Source organism: Emys orbicularis, chromosome 2, assembly GCF_028017835.1.
Source record: "Emys orbicularis isolate rEmyOrb1 chromosome 2, rEmyOrb1.hap1, whole genome shotgun sequence".
NCBI lineage: Eukaryota > Metazoa > Chordata > Testudines > Emydidae > Emys > Emys orbicularis.
Genome location: NC_088684.1, coordinates 239,671,412 through 239,685,680, shown reverse-complemented (window position 1 = coordinate 239,685,680; position 14,269 = coordinate 239,671,412). Strand labels below are relative to the sequence as shown.

General features: G+C 45.5%; 1 long non-coding RNA gene across 1 annotated transcript; it reads left to right on the top strand.

Annotated features, from left to right (window-relative positions):
* The first annotated feature begins 4,371 nt into the window (after window positions 1–4,371).
* Window positions 4,372–10,954, top strand: LOC135873446 (uncharacterized). The gene is made up of 2 exons (XR_010561125.1): window positions 4,372–4,757; window positions 8,005–10,954. It is a non-coding gene; the product is annotated as an uncharacterized LOC135873446 (long non-coding RNA).
* Window positions 10,955–14,269: the final 3,315 nt, after the last annotated feature.

Below are 14,269 nucleotides of genomic sequence, written 5' to 3'. Positions count from 1 at the left end.
GAAAAGGGGAGGCATCGGGATACGCCCCCACTAAGGCACATATGTTTACCAATACCGCTGCGTGTGTCTGAAGGACCACCTACCCCAGGGTGCCCCTTGATTTGCTGTTAAACTCTCAGGTGCAACATTTTTCCGTGCATTGGCCCACAATTATGCCAAGTAAGGTTAATATTTCTAACTATATTGTGTTTAATTTTTCATGGATTACGCCCAATGTTTTTGTCCCATTGATGCACATCCGGGAGCAACTCACCGTATTCCAGATAAATGCCTCCTCCTTTACAGAGTTGCAGCACATCTTCAATGTGGAGAAAGCCGCCTTTGCCACTGCCATTCGGATGGGGCATCTATGTCAACAAGGGAATGTGTTAGGCTATGTTACTAATAAAGCCAGAAGCCATTACTGGCTTGTGTATGCAATTGTTGCTGCCCTAATAATTTTGTTTGGGTTATATTGCTGCTTGTGTAAGAGGCCAACGGTAACACTGGCCATGGTTTCGAAAGGAGGGTGGAAACCTAAGTGGTGACCCCTCAAAACAGAACGTTGATTCGGGATCAAGGGGGGAATGTCACAATAAAACTGCCCCCCAGGGGGTCCCCTGGGTAAGCACTAGCACTGTATATTGCTAATGCTTTTACATGCATTGGAAAGGATTTGGGGAAGGTTTGGAGGTGTGAGTGTGGAGTGAAAGATGCCTTTGCAGGTCCGAGAGGCCGAAGCGGGAGGAAGGGAGTAAGGAACGGGTTAACTCGTTGATTCAGCTAGGCTCAAAGATAAGGAGTGAAATTGCCGCTCAAGGCCAATGCACACAAACAAGCTCCCTGCTGCCAAACAGCCAAAAACCTGTGGGAAAGGAGAACTGAACAAAACAGACCTGTAAAACAAGAAAGATTGCAAAGGCCAGTGAGTTAAAAAACAACAGTCTTGCATCCCTGAAGCCAGTGTGTTTTGGGGAACCTAAGGGAGCCACCGAAGGCCAGTTTGCACTGGTACAGAAAGCACGGGAGACGAGGATCCCTGGATGAAAACGCCCCTGGAAAAACCCAGGGCTTAGTGCGAGAGCTGAAGCAAGTCAGAGATCAACAGCGGACCCTGGATGGCCTGTGCACAGATCAGAACTCTCATCCACCCTTCCCCCTCTTCTTCTTATGTTACACTCGGGCTTGGCCAGCCTTTGGTTGTGTGTGTGCAAGTATGAAAGCGGGTGAGGGCTTGGGCACTAATGCTTTCTTCCTTCCTTTGAGTGACCTGGGAAAAACCCAGCTGTTATTTAATTAATAAAGCTTTAAAATTAGTCACTTGGTGTGTTCCTTCATCTCCTCCCCTAACAATCCTGCAGCTTCAGCCTAATCACTTGACAACTCAGACTGGTAACATAAATCTGTCACAAAAAGGAACACTTTAGAGTTCTCTACAATTTACACTCCCATAGACCAGACTGTGGTGTCATGTAGACAAGCGCTGAGATTTCTTCCCTCTCATTTTGATGTGTTGTGGATGCAGGGCTGTCCTTAGGATTTATGGAGACCTACGCAGTATTCTTAAACCAGTGCCCTTATGCCTGACGTCAGCCCAGGCTCATAGCCCGGTGCGGGGGTGAACGAGGCATCAAAGGATAGCGAGACGCCCAGCCCACCTCAGGGTGGCGGGGAGTCACAGTTCCCCGCAGAGACCCCCGTACCCTCTCCCTCACGCAGAATGGACATTCAGAAGGTACCTAATTAAAAGCACTAAATTTGGGAATAAAAAATGTCAGTCACAGGTTTTTTGATATGCCCTGAAATTTGTCAGACATTTATTTGCAAAAACTTTGTAGTAAGGGTGAGTCAGCTGTCTTCCTGAATACAGCATTCAATATTATGGAATACATGATGCAGCTCTTCTCTGCTTTACATTTTCTTAATCAGTATTTCTAAACTGATTTTATATTTTAAATGTACTCTTAAGCATTCATAAAGTAATCATTCCAGATTATTATATATTCAACTCCATAAAGACATTATTTTAAATTAATCAGTAACAGAGGTTTAGTGTGTTCATAAGAATGTTCATTGCTTTTAGAAAAAGGGAACACTAATTTACTTTGTGTGATCTCCCTAACAATAGACATGTTTATGAAATTTCACCAACTTTAAAAAATAAGTTTCCAAAGATTTTAGCCATAACAAAGGATTTTATATTTTACTAAGATACTGATTTTGCTGGAGGGTTCTCTTAAAACTAGTTCATCATATAGTCAGAGGAAGGAAAGGGAAACTCTTTGTCCAGCGATCTGGAAGGAAAGGGGTTTTGTCCCTTTAAGGGCTCTCTTCAAGTGAAGGGAAAAAGGGATGGACAGAGAGGACTTTGGAAGCAAGTTTTTTTTTTTTTTTTTTTTTTACTATAGTAATTAAAATGAAAATGTGTATTTTAGATAAGGGTGGTCTTTTGAAGGATTTATTTAAAAAACTATGTCTGAAGATCCAAACATTTAAGGCTAAAGATGATTGTGCATCTAAAAATATATGCAAGGATTTTTTAGAGATGTGATTTTATAATCTTCACCAACTCACTAATGAAATATTTTGAAAGCAAATTTTAAACTAAGGTCCTGTAGACTAACATGTTCTGAGTAAATATTACAGTAATGCACAACTGTTTTTGTTAGTAAATTCAGAAACTGACAGTATATACCTGGGGGTTGGCAAATGCCTGTTAAATGGCTTCATTACCCCCTTGAATGGCTCTTAAGCAGTTTCAATGTTGTGCTAATAGGTCTGGCAGGCTGGAGGCTTTTTCACTTTTAACTTACTAGGTCCCCTCTGGAGTAAGAGTCACCAGGCTGCAGCAGCCAGCTGTGGGAGTTTGCAGGAAGGGTCAGAATAGGGATAGGAAAGCTGAAAGGGTGGACACTAAGACCCAGTGGTGCCCCAAATTTTCAGGTGCCCTACGCAGCTGCGTATTTGTTGTATGCCTAAGGACGGCCCTGTGTGGATGCTTTGATGGTAGGTCTGAAGTGGGGCCTGTTCTGTATCTAAAATCAGTTGGGAACATGATTCTCTCTCTGCCTGAATTTTTATATTTTTTCCAGTTGTGTTCATAAACAGGGCTAGTGTTCATTCAGCATGTTCTTTTAACATCCCAGAAGCTCCCATTTTTTGGTTAGTATAACACTGCAGTACTCAGTGATGCAGTAAGGTTTCCTTGAAGCCCTTGTGTTTAACATCAAGCAGACTCATTGTGTGTCTTCAAAAGCCCCAAATGGTACATGCTGTCAGTATTTAAAGATTCTCTACATGATAAAACAAATAAGAAATACCCCTTTATAGACCCTATCCTGCAAATCTTCTGCATAAGGAAGTACCACTGAGTACAATAGGAGTTGAATCTGTGGGGAAATAGAGCAGGGTGGCCTTCTTTCCGATAACCAAGATCCTGGGCCTGAAGACCCTGAAACATCTCCCCTAGAAATCTGCCATACTGAGGACTTTCGTGGGTAATGGGGTAGGCCTAAAAGCCTGAACCAAACTGCTCAAATCAGTTTGTGAGGCTATGCCCAGTCAAAAGCAGCAACAGAGGAGGGAATAGCACCTCCTCCCCAGCAGTACTGGTGAAATATGTTCATGGCTAATGAAATATAATAACCGCTTGTGTGAAGCAATAGGTAACTTTAGCTAAATGCAAACTGACTCATGCAATTTCTCCTTTGCATGATCTGTGACCTACTCCGTGATTCCAGCTATCTGCAAACTAGCCCCCCCCCCTTAAGCCTTTGCTGAAATCCCCCGGAAAATGACATAGTCCAAGTCTTAAGAAATGTACCAAAGCTAGGGCCGAGTACCACTCCTGCGGAAACCACCAAGCGCCCTTCTACCCAAACAAACACCCACTCCTCGGAAATTAGGTCAGAGGGTAGGGAGGGGGGTGAGAGGACTGACCCCGACCCCAACACCCTAGCTCGTGATCACCCCAAACCCAGCCTGTGATTTGCCCCCGAGCTCGTGTTCACCCCATGCCCAGCTTATAATTCGTCCCCAATTTCTTAACTCATGACGTATTGTTTGTACCCTGCTTGTGGTTTAATGGAATAAAAGCAGCATGTGAGCTGTTGCTAGGTGTGTTGGTCTCCGGACTACACCCCAGTGCGCACTGGTTTGTATGTCAATAAACTGGCCTCAGGCTCTGAGTCTGTGAACTAAAATGACTGCGTGGGGGTCTTTGACCACAACAATTTGGGGGCTCGTCCGGGATCACTCGACGTCCCACCGGACCGGAGGACCGTGGACCGCTTCCACACCGATCCCAGGCGCCAGGTAAGAGACCCTTGTCTCTATTTGGGCTTCGGTGGGGAGCTGCCCATAGGCTCTGGGTTCAGGTGAGGGTGCGCTGTGATCCGAACCTTTTGAGGTAAGACTCATTTGCCTGACGCCTGTTCGTTTTGTGTGTGTCTGTTCTGTAACTTGTCTGTTTAAATTCTTGCATCATGCTGCGCTCTCTTAGGCTATAAGCTAGGGGGGAGGGCGTAGGTGACTGTCTGTTTTGTGGTGTGTACACGAGGTCTTAGACCCAACGGTTTCCTTGGAACAGCCTCGGTGAAATTACTGGGACATCCGTCTGGCAGTTAAACACTTTTAGAGTGCCAGCCCAGAATAAAAACAAGTTTCGGATGACAGGAGATTATTCAGGCAGGAACAGAGGCTGAATAGGCTGGGTGATCTCTCTGGGATATAAAGGAAACCACCACTGACTCAAGAACTAAGTGGCCCGAGGACTAGAGGTAAACAACTAAGAAGGGTTTCTAATCTTGATAAGAACAAGAAGTACGCCAGAACTCCTATGCTTTGCTTTTTTTTAAGCTTTCTATATTGTTGCTTGCTTAGCTTTGTGGCCATATCCCTCTGGGCAGTGGTGATCCCAGAGGGAGGTGAAAATCAGGCTGCTGGAGCACCCCGGGAAAGTGGACCCCATAGTGAGTAGGGGACAGAGCCACTCCCTGGAACCCACTGCAGGCGGGGTAAGGGACCGAGGATAGCGGAGACCCCCGCCTAGAGTGACAGCGGTGGGGCTAGGACAGGGCACCCTGGAACCTACTGTGGGTGGGGTAAGGGACCCTTAACTGTGGAGACCCCCATTGCGCATGTAGGGCTAGGTACAGGGAATCCCGGAGCAGCCGAAGGGGCCAAAGGACTCCCACCAGCAATAGGCTGTGTGGACTGGTGAGACCTGCGGCCTGGGGATTGGCAGGACTCCCACTAGTATTAGGCTGGTGGCTGGGTAGGACTGTTATAGCAAAGATCCCAGTTTAGGTGTGGTGTGATTGTAGGTTGTTAGGTGGTTCCGGGGCCAACTACGGGCGGGGTAAGGGACCGTGAATCGGAGACCCCCGCTCTAGTAGGTCACCACCCTTTTCTACCCATTTAAGTGACAATTGTGTCCCTTCTCGCTCGGAGAGCGGGAAGGCCCCGGGAAACCGTCCAAGTACTCCTAGGCATTGGTGCAACCCATCCCGTTCTCTTGAAGACGGGCCGGTGCTCCCTGCTGGGGGAGGAGTGTATGGCGACCACCTCCTTGCTCGGAGAGCGGGGGGGCCCCTAAGGAATCTGTCCTAGTACTCCTAGGTAGTAGAGTATCCCATCCCGTTCTCTTGAAGACGGGCCGGTGCTCTCTACTGGGGGAGGAGAGTACGGTGACCAAAGCTTTCCTAAATCTTTCGTGTGATTGACCTACGACCAAAAACCCTTCCCCAAATCTTCCTCGGGAGCATGGACTCGCGTATGGAGTGAGCTCCCTCCCCTTGCTGTGTAGGAGAGGAGCCCCTGGAAATCGTTTGCTAAAACCTGGGGCAATCGGGCATCCTACCCCGTTCCTCTTAAAGGCGGATTGGTAACCCGTTGCCGGACAGGGTGCATGCGAGGACCTCCCTTATAAATCCTCCCCGTTGGTGTGTGAATGTTGGGGAAGACGGCCCCGCCCGATAATGTGGGGGCCTGGGAAGTCGGCCTCGCCTAAATGTGGAAGCCTGGGAAATTGTTCTCGCCAAAATGTGGAGAACTAAGCTTATTGCTGTGTTTTAGTGTTGTTTAACTATTCTTCAAGCATAATAGCAAGTGTTTTAGTGTTGTTGTGTTGTTTAACCACTCTTTAAGTATAATAATAATTGCTTTGTTAAATAATTGGTCCTCTTCTACAAGGAGAGTTGGTAAAAACAGCCCACCCTCCTTGCTGAATTGATAGTAAAACAGTGCCTGTGCCCATAAGAAAAAAAGGATTGGGCCCAAGCGGGCAGACAACCGCAGTTTAAGGAAGTCAGGAGAGGGGGGGTTGAGGAGTTAACTCTGTAGTTGCTGGTGGAAATTAAGTAATTGCAGAGTTGGCTTCTTGCTTTCTTTCTTTTATAATAGTAATTGTTTGAATAGTGGTGTAATGTGAAGTCTATATGATTTTATAGAAACTTAATAATAAGTCAATATAATGTAACTGGAATAGTTTTAGAAAAAATATGGTAATAAGTAAATATAACGTGACTGGGATATGCTTTATGCAAAAGGTCTCTTGTAAGGTATCATTACAGAGCTTATAATCTACTAAGTATAGTCATCTGATTTGTACCACTCTTGTATCTAAAACTGGAAATATAAAATGTATCTCTCTATCAGTGTTATAGAGGGCAGACAATTTATGAGTTTGCCCTGCATGGGCTTGTGCAGGGTAAAACGGATTTATTTGGGTTTAGGCCCCATTGGGATTTGGGCATCTGAGTGCTAGAGACAAGCACACTATTGTAAGCTGTTTTCAGGTAAATTTGCAGCTTTGGGACAAGTGATTCAGACCCTGGGTCTGTGTTAAAGCAGACTGGAGTGTCTAGCTCAGCAAGACAGGGTGCTGGAGTCCTGAGCTGGCAGGGAAAACAGGAGCAGTAGTAGTCTTGGTACATTGGGTGGCAGCTCCCAAGGGGGGTTTCTGTAATCCAACCCGTCACAAATGGCATAAGCGGTAAAACTATGAATAAATGTTAAAAAGGAAATTCTTGGTTTCTTTGCAGCCATTCCTTTGGGAGTGTCTGTAAGTAATCCAGGCAAAAGGTTATTAAGGTAAAATCATTTGACTATAAGAAAAGGTTAGTTAAATTTGTTAAACGCTCCTGGTGTGTATAATTTTTTGTTTATAAGTTTAAGATGTTTTCTAGTGTTTAATTTTGGTATTTAGCATTTGATCCTTAAAGTAATTTAATGCTTTACAAAATTTAAAGTGTTTAAAATAAAGACCAAAGTTGTGGCTGCAGCAAAATAGTCAAAGCCAAAAGAATGGAAAATTTTAAATCTGTTTGGTAACAAATAGCAAGTAAAAGCTAATATCAACTAAAAAGCCACAAATAGAAATCTGGAAGTGTTGCTGGGTACACCTTATACCCTGTACACCTTTGGCACTCCCTGGACGGTTGCGCCTCAGGTGCTCTGGCCCTATTTGCTCGCGTGCATCACCGGATGACTGTGCACCGTTGATTGCTGCAGTTAAGTAAAACTTTTCCTCTGTGGCCCAGCACTACTGCCAGCGACGTGATGATTGGGCAGGCAGCACTTTTCCCTCTTTGGGAAAACTCTTTCTAAATATTTGAATTAATTTAATATCAAATGTTTGGATAATATAATTGTAAGTTTGCAAGAAGGGCAAGTGCAGGATCTTGGATGGAGGTTTTGCAACAGTTTTGTATTGGTAAAATATGTCATGCGGGGGCTGTTGTGGGGCTTTTGCTTAAGAATTTTGTATCACAATCTGGCATATCTAAACTGATTATAAAAGAGCTATGTGCAGCTTCACAGATCCAGTATGTGTGCAGCTTCACAGATCCAGTATGGCCAAATACCCGTTAAAGGCCACTCCCAATCAAAAAACCAAATTTAGCCCTCATAAATTTTTTTACCAGGGCACCAAATGCAGCTACCAACAGTGCCCTGCTGGTCTAGCTCAAATAAACAGTCATTTAATAAATCACACAATAGTCAGGCACTAACAAAATGTGTTAGGTCTTTTTATATACAGCAGTCCTGCCACTCGCTAAAACCAGAGACTGGGTCTGCATAAGGGTCCATCAGCAAAGAACTGCCCTGGCCCCATGCTATGGGACTCTTGTCCGCTGACCAATCCATTAAGCCTTCGGACCTTGCTAAGAAAACAACTTCTCCACCTGAGGCCATAATAAAGCCTCCAACCAAGCAAGGTGATTGTGCTGGTAACCCCTCCCTTGCAGCCTCATTGCCGGACAGCTAAGTGAATTAAGACTACGAAATCTTGAAGAATAGCTTGCGGAAGCTAGCCAAAACTACCTGAAGATGAAACTTTTAATATTTCTCAGCCTCTCCTCCTTAACGAACTTGGGGTGGGGAGGGAAAAAGTAATCTTGGCCAATCAGTAGCCTCCGGTTTGGCCTGTGTCGTATTGCAGTGTATTCCGGCTCTATATGGTTGCCCATTGTTGTAGTCCCCGCTCCCCAGCTACTCCCCCTCGTATCTTCTCCAATTCCCATACAAATCTGTCTGGCCGTAGCCTCAGGAAAATTCAAGTCTCGGAACAACGAATGTGGTATAGCACATCCTACCGATGGAATTGTTGTTTACAGTGGTGAATTGTGCTAAATGCTACTATGAGAACCACCACTTTCTCATTTCCCTCTCTGCTTTCCAAATAACTACCTAGTACCCTGATTGTTCTCAGAGAGCGGCCATTAAACTGGCCCAGCTTGTGCAGTGGGAAAGTTTTTATCAAGAAAGAAGAGGTTTGGTGGAAGGAGCTTTGCATGGCCTAACTGGGGTTGCCGCTATTTGGACAATAGATAAAACCCGGGATCACAAAAAACGTCTGGGAAATTTGAAAAGGGCATCAGGCCTCCTTACTGAGGCAGGGTTAACTAACACCTATACCAATATAAAAGCCCTCCATGCCTTGTCAGGACTGGGAACCACAATCCAAACCCTTCTATCAAAATTAATAAACACCCTAGCCTTAGCAGGAAAGGACACTGTCTGGGATTCAGCTTGTAGTCAAATGCAGGATTTCTTTAACGGTCCCTTTTAAATCAGCGGTGGCCTGAAACCCTTACCACTACTGTGGAAGTGCCACCTGAGCTATGGAAGTGGAGAAATACGTGAACATTGTCAAAATAAAGCTGTGACTCTGTTGCATGTACCTTCCAAGCTTCGGAACCGGTAAATGGCACCTGGGCTCCAGTGCACTTACTTCTGCCAAAACCCTGGGCGAATTGTCTATGGGACTGGGTTATCCACCGGCAGGTATGGGAAGTTAAACCACCCCATGAACCTAGCCATTTCATCGCCACTCCCTATGATTTCGCTGCTCAACATATCTGGGTGGGTATCGGAACCTTGTGGTCATTATGGCCCTTGGAACCCCCACAGCTATTTTGCCTCCGCAAATTGCATCCTGGGGAAATGATCAATGTATTGGACATGGCCTGTTGGGAAGGAGAAGCAATTAGAAAGGACCCAGAGGGAAAATTATTGTTTAGCAAAAAGGATGGGTGTGCCCTGCCATCTCAGCCCCAATCCCCATTCCATACAATCTTAACGTAACCACTGCACAAGGCAGCCGCTTTATTACCTGGCCTGGTATGCCCCAAACCTATGTGTCTCTCAACCCAGCCATCCCTCTTACTTTTAATTGGACTCCTCTCCTCTCTAACCGTTTCTTAAATTTAACCTCTCTATTTAACCTCCTCTCCAACCTATCTCGCTTTCAAGCCCAAATACATGTAATAGAAGTAAAATATAACAAAACAGTTAAAGCCTTTCAGGCCGTTTATAGATTAGGTGCCTTATGTTCTTCTCATGATATTGCGTGTTTTGTCTCTAAAGAATTGGCTCAGCTTGCACCCAGCCTTTCCACTTCTATAGTTATAAAGATTTTGCTTGGTATTATTTTAGCTGCTTGTTGTGGATTGTTAATTGCCTTTTTGTGCTGCTTATGTAGAGTTTGTCCTATATCCCAGCCTCAGCCACAACCACCCCTCAGGGCCCTGTTCTTTTCCACCGATGTTAATAATCTTTCAGACCCAACTGTTGACCACCTTAGTATAAACTCGGAGTCTGAGTATTGCCCAATGACCTCCATTCTGAATAAGGATAGTGATGCCTATGTGGCATCAGAGGAGGGAGATTGTGGGGAAATAGAGCAGGGTGGCCTTCTTTCCGATAACCAAGATCCTGGGCCTGAAGACCCTGAAACATCTCCCCTAGAAATCTGCCATACTGAGGACTTTCGTGGGTAATGGGGTAGGCCTAAAAGCCTGAACCAAACTGCTCAAATCAGTTTGTGAGGCTATGCCCAGTCAAAAGCAGCAACAGAGGAGGGAATAGCACCCCCCCCCCCAGCAGTACTGGTGAAATATGTTCATGGCTAATGAAATATAATAACCGCTTGTGTGAAGCAATAGGTAACTTTAGCTAAATGCAAACTGACTCATGCAATTTCTCCTTTGCATGATCTGTGACCTACTCCGTGATTCCAGCTATCTGCAAACTAGCCCCCCCCCCTTAAGCCTTTGCTGAAATCCCCCGGAAAATGACATAGTCCAAGTCTTAAGAAATGTACCAAAGCTAGGGCCGAGTACCACTCCTGCGGAAACCACCAAGCGCCCTTCTACCCAAACAAACACCCACTCCTCGGAAATTAGGTCAGAGGGTAGGGAGGGGGGTGAGAGGACTGACCCCAACCCCAACACCCTAGCTCGTGATCACCCCAAACCCAGCCTGTGATTTGCCCCCGAGCTCGTGTTCACCCCATGCCCAGCTTATAATTGGTCCCCAATTTCTTAACTCATGACGTATTGTTTGTACCCTGCTTGTGGTTTAATGGAATAAAAGCAGCATGTGAGCTGTTGCTAGGTGTGTTGGTCTCCGGACTACACCCCAGTGCGCACTGGTTTGTATGTCAATAAACTGGCCTCAGGCTCTGAGTCTGTGAACTAAAATGACTGCGTGGGGGTCTTTGACCACGACAAATCCAAAGGTTTTGCAGAATCTGCATACATTTTAAAGATGGAGTTTACTTTGGTTTCCTTTTATGGTAAGAGGATAACTGAGAAAACTCTCTCACATTAATAAGTCAATCATAATGTCTCTTCTCATCACATACTCCATCCATAGGTGCCGACTCCATGGGTGCTCTGTGTCTGGAGCACCCAAAGGGAAGAATTGGTGAGTGCTCTGCACCCACTGGCAGCTCCCTGCCCCACCCATCCACCCCAGCTCACCTCCACCTCCTCCCCTGAGCGTGCCTTCCCCGCTTCTCCCCATAGCTCTCAGCGCTTGCCACTGCAAAACAGCTGGTTCGTGGCGTCAAGCACTGAGAGGGAAGCGGGAGGAAGAGGAATACAGTGTGCTCAGGGAAGAGGCGGGGCCAGGACAGGGATTTGGGGAAGGGGTCCAATAGGGGCAGGGAGGGGGCAGAGTTAGGGTGGGAACTTTGGGGAAGGGGTTGGAATGGGGGTGGGGCAGGGACGGGAGGAGGCAGGGCAGGGGTGGAGTTGGGGTGGGGCCGGGGGCAAGGAGGGGGGCCGAGCACCCACCAGTGCTGGGAAACGTTGGCGCCTATGGGGGAGGGGAAAGTTGAAGCATAGTCACAAAATGCTGACTGCTAAATTCAGATGACAGCACTTAAGCAATGAGTATATCAGCTGTATAGCTCCCTTTGCTCCATGAATGTCCCCTACCAATAATAATGGACCTAACATGGGCAATACCTTGTTGAGAATTGGCCCTTCATTAATCCATGCTGTAGGAATCTAAAATTGATTGCATGGGGTAGAAGGCCAATAGTTAATTATTTTCACATTCCTGAGTCACCCAAAATTGAAAAGGAAATATTATTATACATTATTACATATTAGAAGCAAGAGGAAGACCAAGGACAGGATAGGCCCATTACTCAATGAGGAGGGGAAAACAGTAACAAAAAATGTGGAAGTGGCAGTAGTGCTAAATGACTCTTTTTGTTTCGGTTTTCACCAAAAAGGTTAGTAACGATGGGACATCTAAAATAGTGAATGCCAGTGAAAATGAGGTAGGATCAGAGGCTAAAATAGGGAGAGAACAAATTAAAAATTACTGAGACAAGTTAGATGTCTTCAAGTCACAAGGCCCTGATGAAATACACCCTAGAATACTCAAAGAGCTGACTGAGGCGATATCAGAGACATTCGCAATTATCTTTGAAAAGTCATGGAAGACGGGAGAGATTCTAGAGGATTGGAAAAGGGCAAATATAGTGCAATCTATAAAAAAAGAAATAAGGACAGCCCGGGTGTGACGTTATTGATATAATCTGGGACCATATAGATCATTGTTGCAACCAAGGTCCTGTAGTGGCACCCAAATCTTGTAAAATGGGGTGTCTAAGACAAGGTTATGGATTACTGGTTATAATTATGCTGTCTATATGTGTGTATCAGTGTTATAGTTGAAGTTATGAATATTGGCTCTATACTGTCTGTATTGCAAACTTTGCTATGCTTCTGGGTGACATCCCAGACAAGCTGGTGTTAGCTCTGCCTAGCCTGCTTGATGGCCCATTAAGAACCATCAGCTATACAATGGACTCATTGAGAAAAGGCAAATATGCCTTGAGACTCAGCAAAGTATGCAGGGACTGGCCCATGTGACTCCACACTCCATTTTGCTGTAATTTTTCACAGTAAGAACAAAGGGGTGTTCTTACACCTGGAAAAGACTATATAAGGCTGATGCCTCATCTCCATTTTGTCTTCAATCCTGCTTCACATCTCTGGAGGAACTTTGCTACAAGCTGAAGCTTTGAACAAAGGACTGAGAACCCATCCCAGCGGGGGATGTATTCCAGAGACTTGATTGGAACCTGCAGTTTATTCTATCGCTGCTGCAAGCCTGAACCAAGAACTCTGCCATTATTGTATGTAATTGATTCCATTTAACCAATTCTAACTCTCATCTCTATCTTTTTCCTTTTATGAATAAACCTTTAGATTTTAGATTCTAAAGGATTGGCAACAGCGTGATTTGTGGGTAAGATCTGATTTGTATATTGACCTGGGTCTGGGGCTTGGTCCTTTGGGATCAGGAGAACCTTTTTCTTTTACTGGGGTATTGGTTTTCATAACCATTTGTCCCCATAACAAGTGGCACTGGTGGTAATCTGGGAAACTGGAGTGTCCAAGGAGATTGCTTATGAGACTTGCGGTTAGCCAGTGGGGTGAGACCGAAGTCCTCTTAGTCTGGTTGGTTTGGTTTGGCCTTAGAGGTGGGAAAACCCCAGCCTTGGGCTGTAACTGCCCTGTTTGAGCAATTTGTCCTGAGTTGGCACTCTCAGTTGGGTTCCGCCAGAACCGCTTTGTCACAGTGGCGTAGTCGTGCTTGGATCCACAGAACCAGGTCAATTAAGCTTTGGGTCAGAACCCCACGCTATCCAAATTTGAATTTTGGGATTGAGAGTTTTGTTGGTTAAAGAGCTGCTGCAATGGCTGAGCAAAGAGCATATGAGGGACTTGGCAAAAAAGCCCTGGAAAATTTGTGTTCAGAAAAGAGGATAAGCTTTAGAAAGAAAGCCACAAATCAAGAACTGAGAAATCTGTTAATAGCCAGTGATCAGGGGGCAAGAGCACAGCCCTTACCTGAGGCTACAGAAGATGCAGAAAAAATTAGGATGCAAAAGGTGACAAGTAAACTGCAATTTGAGCATGAACAGAAGCTAGCAGATCTTCGATTGCTGGAGAAGCAAAAAATAGCACAATTAGAGAAGGAGGCAGATGAGAGAGAAGAGAGAGCTCGTAAGGGGCGTCTAGAGCTGCTCGCTGCTGAACAGGAGACTCGCAGGATGGAACAGGAGACTCACAAGATGGAACAGGAGACGGCCAGACTTCAGCTCCGAGTAATGGAAGAGCGGAGAAAGTCATCCCCACCTGGTACTCCACTTCCCCCCCGCCATGAGAAAAACTGGGAAAGGATGTGTCCCATTTACAACGATACTGAGGATATAGAGGAGTTTTTATCTACCTTTGAACCCTCTGCAATCTGTACCAGATCCCCGAGGGTCAGCGAATGCCTGTCCTGCTGACCAGACTGACTGGAAAAGCCAGGGAGGTATTTAATGACTTGGGGGAACAAGAAGCCTTAGATTATGAGCGATTTAAGGATTCTATGTTAAGGCGGTTCAAGGTTACTCCTGAATCTTACAGAGTTAAGTTTAGAGAGTTTAAAATGTCTAAGGATTGTACTTTTGTAGAATGTGCTCATAAGCTGATGG